The sequence below is a fragment of the Lontra canadensis genome, unplaced genomic scaffold (assembly GCF_010015895.1).
Source record: "Lontra canadensis isolate GAN:19392208 unplaced genomic scaffold, GSC_riverotter_1.0 scaffold43, whole genome shotgun sequence".
Taxonomy (NCBI): domain Eukaryota; kingdom Metazoa; phylum Chordata; class Mammalia; order Carnivora; family Mustelidae; genus Lontra; species Lontra canadensis.
The window spans coordinates 10732929-10740130 of record NW_022631037.1 but is presented as its reverse complement, the minus strand read 5'-3'; positions in this window follow the sequence as shown (position 1 = coordinate 10740130).

The following is a 7202-nucleotide window of genomic DNA, read 5'->3' as shown; positions in this document are numbered from 1 at the left end:
AGAGATCACAAGTAGGCAGAGAGGCAGGCAGAGAGAGAGGAGGAAGCAGGCTCCCTGCCGAGCAGAGAGCCCGACGCGGGGCTCGATCCCAGGACCCTGAGACCATGACCTGAGCCCAAGGCAGAGGCTTTAACCCATGAGCCACCCAGGCGCCCCTCAACCCACTTTTTAAACCTCGCTCCTCTAATGCTTGCTGGCTGTGTGACTGGGGCAAGTCCCTTGACTTCTCTGTGCTTCTGCTTCCTCATCTGTGGGGGGGGATATAATGAGAGTGCTCCCCTCATCGGGTTATTGGTAGGGTCGCGTTTGTAGCTGTAAAGCGGCTAAAGTGGGCCTGATGAGTGTAAAGGGCGATGTGTTTGTTAAACAGAATAAGTAAATAAGCACGTCTGAGCAATGACATCTGGGAAGTTGTGGCTTGGCGCACCAGTTCTATGTCCTCACCCATATTAAAATAGTGAACTATTAGCTATACCTGTTGCTAACATCCTTCCACACCACCCACGGGGAAGGGCCCTGGATGGAGTGTCCATGGCCGTGCGTGCCCAGGTCTGTCCGCTGGGTTTCAGTGCCCTGCTAGCCTTGGCTCGTATCCTCTTCCGGTGGGTCCCCCTGCAGCGTCCTCATTGGCCTCTTCCCCTTGGCCTTGCCCGAGCTCCTCTGCAGAAAGATACTGCTTGTGTCCCAAGTCTGCTGTTGGGAAGGACACTGCTCCATGGGACTCACTGTTCCCGAGGCCCCGGTGCAGGGGGGACACATCCGTGCTGGGAATCTTCCCTGGGAGTGTCTGCATCCAAATCCCAGGGATCCCATACTTTGCCCCAGCCGAGCACCTCATTTTCGCCTTCTGCCTTTCCTGAACCTGGGAGGAATGAGGGCCGGCCGAGCAATGGGAACTGGGATAATTCCGAGGCCGGGGCATGTTGCCTTCAGTTTACCCTCTGGGCGCCTCCCATGTGATGGGCTGCAGGACTCATTGGCCTGTGTTTGAGGTTAACCGCCTTCCTTAATGAGGCTGGGGATGGAGAGGGCAGGTGGGGAGAAGCCCCTGAAGGTGTGAGGGCTTGGGATAGCCTCTCTTGGAGGCCCCCGGGGTGACTGTGTGGGGTGGCGGCGGAGGAGACAGGGTCTGCCAGGGCCCGGAGGATCCTGAGGAGGCCATCACGAATGCCATGTGACAGGGAGAGGAGAAGACCCCAATGCGCTTCCCTCTGCTGGCTGGAAAGCTGGAACTGTCACAGGAGGATTCAAGGGAAGACTTTTGGTGGGACCTCGAGTGGGTAGAGGGGCGGATTGGGGACGCAGAGGGTGTGGGCATAGCGGCATTGGTCAGTCGCGCAGTGAGTCTTCTGGCTCTGCTGTGGCTTTAGGTCAAAATGGCGGCTTCCGGTCAGGATGGCTGGGTGGCCTCCCTCCACCTGCCGCCCAGTGTCTGTAGGAGCACCGGTCTCCATGGCCTGGATGTGTGTGTGTGTGTGTGTGTGAGAGACAGAGAGAGAGAGAGAGAGGGAGAGAGAGAGAGAGAAAGAAGAGAGAGCTGCTTCCCTCATCAGACTAGGAGTTCCCAAGGTAGCGTTATATCTCCCCCATAAGCTAGGGGCCCCCTGAGGACAGAGGCAGTGCTGCCTCAGGGCTCCATTAGGGCCTTTGGAGGGTACTCTGCCCAGAGCAGGCCTCCAGGCCCTGAGCCCCTACTGCACCCCCTTGGCCTTCTGTGTTCTCTCTCTGCCTACTCTCCCTTCTCCCCTCCTCTCTCCCTCCCTCCTGTGCACACGTACCACCAGGAGACTCCCTTTGAAGTCTTGCTGAGTCGTGTTGTTCTTATGACAGAGTAAACAAGCAGGGCAGAGCCGGGGGCTGGGCCCTCCTAATGAGGCTTTTCCGGGGGAGTGGGCCTGAGTGGGGCTCCCATCAGATAAGACAGTCTCTTGCTGCCTCTCTATTTGCTATTCTGATGAGGGACGCAGCTGAGAGACAGGTGGGTCCCCTGGGTGTGGGGCCCCTGCCTGCCCATCTTGCCAGTGATGGGCCATGTGGCCATGTGACCTCTGGGGACCCATGAAGTCCTGTGTCCAAGAAAGGCTTCAGACCGTGCCTCCATCCTCCAGCTGAAGGCAGGGACCCGTGGTTGCTGGTAGAGAAAGGATTTGGGTCAGATGCCAGGAAGAACTTCCCAGGTCATGGGAGTGCGTGACGTTACCTGTACCAGATTGCAGTGGGGCAGAGTTAGGGGAAGAATTCCCTGCTCCAGGTTTGGAAGGGCTAGTGTGCTAGTGTGGCTTTGGGAGTACAGGATAGGGGAAGGGCAGCAGACAGGAGAGTTAAGAAGGATGCTCGAGAGTGAGCACTGAAAACACTAGAGGCTCATACAATTGGTCCTCCTCTGGCTCATTTTCCTCTTCCGTGCATAATTCTCAGGTCATATGAAAACGCTGGGGAGAGAAAGGCCAGTAGTGGGGTCAGCTGAGGCCTGGATCCTTCCGCGATAATGGGGAGGGCACAGTCCAGCTCTGGGTGAGTTGTACCAATAAACAATGGAAACCTACAGGAGGCCTGACTCCTAGCATCCCCATGTGCTTTCTGAGCTGTCTGGGAAAAGGGAGCTCACTCCACTCAGAGCAAGCCTTAGTTTCCCCATCTTTGACAGGAAAATAAGAATTAGAGTGTCTCTCTCACTGGGAGAATGGAGGAGATGATTCCTGCAAAGCCCTTGCCATGGAGTCTGGCACTCCCTGGGCTCTGGGGAGTCCTCGAAAGGCCACTTTCAAATTCTCATTTTCACAGCTCTCCTCCTGGAAGCTCTTCCTGACGTCTGGCCTCTATCTCTCCTCTGATTGTAACAAAGTGTCACCTTTCCAGCCTTTGTGGGGAGCAGGGTAGTAGGTGGGTATGATGGCCCCTTCTGGCCTCAGTTTCTCCCTTCTTAAATGCCACCTCCCCACTTCTTCTCCTCCCCCCACTCACCTCCATGGTGAGATAATGTCTAAGAGATCCTTGGAGTTACTTGGAGGAAGAGGCCAGACAGTGAGTGACCAGAGGTGATTATCTGGCGTGACTAAAGCAGTGGTTTCCCTCCCCCCTCCCCCCCGGCCTGGGCAGAAGGGAGGGGGACATCTGAGGTCATGCTCTAGGAGGAACTTCCCAAGAAAGGCTAGACCTGGGGAAGCCTAACTTGGGGTGGGGGAAAGAAAGGGAAAGAGGAAGAAGACCGGGAACTTGGTTTCAGGTGGATTTTCACAGGGGGAAAAAAAAAAAGCTACAGCCAACAATAAGTTATCCCATTTAGGAGGGCTTCGAGGCAGGGGGCTGGCCAAAATGGCCCACCCACCCCACTCCTAGCCCAGACATCTCTGTCCCATTCTCCCTTTGAACAGCCATCCTGTCTCCAGCTCAGCCTGCCTCCTCTGCGGACACTGTCATCTACCCTTGCCCTTGAGCCCAGCCCTTCCTCCCTCCACTGCTCAGCCTGGACCCAGCTTCCTCCTAGCCCCATCTCCCCATCCCACCCCTGCCCTGGGGTCCCTGACAGGAGCTCCCTGCGGGAGGCCTCTCTCTCTCTGTCCTCCCTCTGCAGGCCCTCTGCCCACCCCACCCCCAGAGTCCTGCAGAGGGCCAGGTAGCTGCTTCCCCCGGGGCGTCTGGGGCTGGTCTCTCCTCCAGCTCCCCTGGCCTCCTTTCTCCAGGGACGGAGCCAGTTAGGGGAAAGCATGCAGTTCCCACTCAGGCCTCTGGGTGCTGCCCAACAACTGTGCTTGGTCCCTCCCCTGCCTGTAGGCCCTGGCACCTGGCAGGTACTTAAGTTCACCCTGACCTTCTTCCTGCCCGCCCCCCCCCAAACAGGGGCCGCCTCCATTTAGAAAAGAGAAGCAGCCACTACTAAATATTTTCACTCCTGTCACCTCGTTTGCTCCCACTTACTAGTCTCGCCAGCCCCCATGTTACTCACGGGGAAGCCGAGGCCTAGCAAGGACACAAGGCTTGCCCCAGATCTCACAGAAGGGGGAGGAATCCTGACAAAGACGCGGAAGGACGAGAACGGGCCTCTGGAGCAGGGGTAACCTTGGTGCCCGTGTGTGGGAAGCAGGTACTTGGGCTTGTTTCGGTCTCCCTCGGTGCCACAAGAGGACAGTGCAAGGGGTGCCTGGGTGGCTCAGTGGGTTAAGCCTCTGCCTTTGGCTCTGGTCATGATCTCAGGGTCATGGGATCCAGCCCCTCGGTGGGAAGCCTGCATGCCCCTCTCTCTGCCTGCCTCTCTGCCTACTTGTGATCTCTGTCAAATAAATAAATAATTAATTTAAAAAAAAAAAAAAAAAAAAAGAAGAGGACAGTGCAAGAGGCAGGCCCGCCCCCCGGGACAGAGCCTTTGCTGCACTCCTGGTCCTGTGGTGAGAGGCTGGTGAGGCCCCTCAACGGTTCCCTTGTATCAGTTACTTTCCATCCACAGGTGTGCCAGGGAAGTCTCCTTCGGGGCCATCTGGACAGTTAAGGATGGTCTTGGGGGAGGGACCTTTGTTCCCCAAGCTCAGTGGCCAGGTCTCTCTGCTTTCTCTCTGTCCCTGAAGGTCCTGTGCAGGGCCTGTGTGGGGGAGGGGGTGGGATGTGTGAGGGAGGAAGGGACAGAGAAGAAGGCCCTGCCCTCGCAGATGTGGAAGGGAATGGAAGGAGGGGAACCCAGAGGGAAGGCCTGATCTGCAGGGAATTGCTTCATGGAGGGGGTTCTTCCTCCCCTGTCCCCCTTTGGCCTCCCACTCCTACCCCCCCAAGCGTGCCCAGCCCCGTCTGAGCAGGCCTTGAGGAGGGGACAGCAACTTTGAGGGTGGGGCTGAGAGTGCATTCCCCTGGATGGGGTCAGCATGAGTGGGCCCCAGTTTGCTGAGTTGAGAGGCTGTAGGTTTGAGTGGCTGTGTGTGTGTGTGTGTGTGTGTGTGTGTGTGTGTGTCTAGGCACCCTACCCCAGCTGGAGTTCTTTCCAGGCCTTCTTTACTCTAGGAAGTCTCCATCCCCACCCCCAACACTCCCCTGAGACCCAGGTCTCCCTCCTGAGACCCTGTGTGACCCCACAGGGTGGGGCCTGTTGCCCCTTACAGGGACCGCTGAGGCCTGGCCTCCCCCTACCCGCAGACGGTGCAGGACCCCCTGGGGCAAAGATCCGCCTCCTTCTGCTCTAAGCCCTCTGCCTGGGCTGGGGCAGGTGATCCGTGGGTTTTCCCTGGAGCTCAGACTCGGGCGGGAGGGGCAGGCCTCTCCCTGGTGTGAGAAGGGTGTCTCCAGAAACTGTACCCTCTACTCCACTGCCTAAGGGCAGACAAGACCCTCTTCCCTGCCCTGCCTCCTCCCCTCTCCCCACCAGGATGCTCTATGCTTGTTCTAAAATGCTAGCAATCCCAGAATCTGTAGACTAGAAGAGCTGCTCCCCAAGCGCATCCCCCATTAGGGGGACCTTTCTAAACATTAAATCTCTCTCTCTTTTTTTTTTTTTCAACACAGATGGGACTTCACTAACGAATGGTCCTTCAACTAGTCTGTCCACCTGCCCAAGCGCATGCGCAGAGCCATCCTGTGTTTGAGGGTTGTGGAGGACCCCCTCTGTGCCCGCAGACTGACTTGGCTAACCTCTCTCACGACAGGCATCTAGACAGAATCCAATCTTTCATCGTCACAGTAACGCTGAACAAAGATGCGTGTCTGAGTGTCCGAGTACCTCGCTGTGAATGGGAGCACGCTTCTCCAGGACGGACCTCACACCCAGGACAGGGGTGGCGGGGATCTCGGCCTCTGAGTGACGTCTGCGTTCGCCAGCATCTCTAGAGGAGGGCTTCCTCCCTTCCCCCTCCGTGATACAGTCTTGGGGTCGGTGTGTCTGCCCATCTGGGAAGTCCTTCCTCAAGTCAGACCCAAATCCCCGAAGCTTTGCTTGGAACCGCTGGGCTGTTCCTTACTCAAACCCTTGGGCAGGGTGGCGTTGGGCTGGTTAGGCGTTAGGCTGCTCGCTCCCCGTAGAGTGGTGTGTGCCTGCTGGGAAGTAGAACCTTCCTCTCCTCTCTTGTTGGAAGCTGCTTGCAGAAAAGAGGACAAAGTTCTCCTGGGAGGGCCTCTGAAATTCTGGATTACCGTGGCTGGTTGTGGATCAGAGAGCCGGGACTGACGGTCCCAGAGGGCACCTTCCTGCCTTCCCACTCTTCGTGTCTGGGAAGGACTTGGACATCCTCTCAAGGCTAGACACGTCAAAGCACTTCCCAGATACATACGAAGGCTTCTCTCAGGAGCAGGGGTCTGTCTCTTTTGTCATGGGAAGCCAGGTGGAGGTAGAGCTTGGCAGAAGCCTGGCCATCCCTCTCTTTTTGTTGCCTGTGATATTAGCTCCTGCCCCGACTCCTGCCCTCCCCACCTTCCACCCGTGGGTCAGCCTGGAAGACTGTGGAAGCCTCCTGTATGTGTGTCTCTGTCTCCACGCTCACCCAGCAGCTCAGAATACTGGGTCCTTGGGATGAAGAGGGTCAGAGGAGTCAGCATTAACCCTTTGTATGTCAACCAAACCACAGAGCTGTGGGTTCTCAGCCAAAGACCAGCCACGACCTTCAGAACAACCCTCAGTTCCTTCCAGAGGCTGGTGCTGATTTCACTCTCCCTGTACTCACACAGAAGACTCTTACTGCACACCCAGGCACTGAGACCCACAGTGACCTGCCTGCTGTGTGTGTGTGTGTGTGTGTGTGTGTGTGTCCTGGAACAGACAAGAGCCAAAGCCCACACAATGTGATAAGTGCTTTGATTGGAGAAGCAGCAGCAGGAGAAATGGATCGTGAGAGACTCACTCACTGATGTGGTTACCTCAATTACCCCTAATTGACCTTGCTCTTGGCACTCTATCCAGCCAGGGGAAATCCCAGGCACAAGGGGCAAAGCCCTAGGTGGTTTTCACCAGGAGCCAGAAGGCTGGGTTCGAACTCAGGACTGTCTGACCTGGCTGCACTGGCCATTCCTAAACAACAGAGCTGGCTGGAGGGGGTCAGGCCTAGGACACTTGGTACGTGGATGATTGAATGAGCAAATGAACACCTGAACGGCCTGGGTCACAAGTGTTTATTTCATGTGTGGTCCACGGGGCACATCTCTGCAGGAAGCCAAACTACAGGGCTGGGGGTCCCCTCGCCTCCATGAGGTCTAGCACCTTCCGTGATCTGCATTCTTACCTGGCCCCA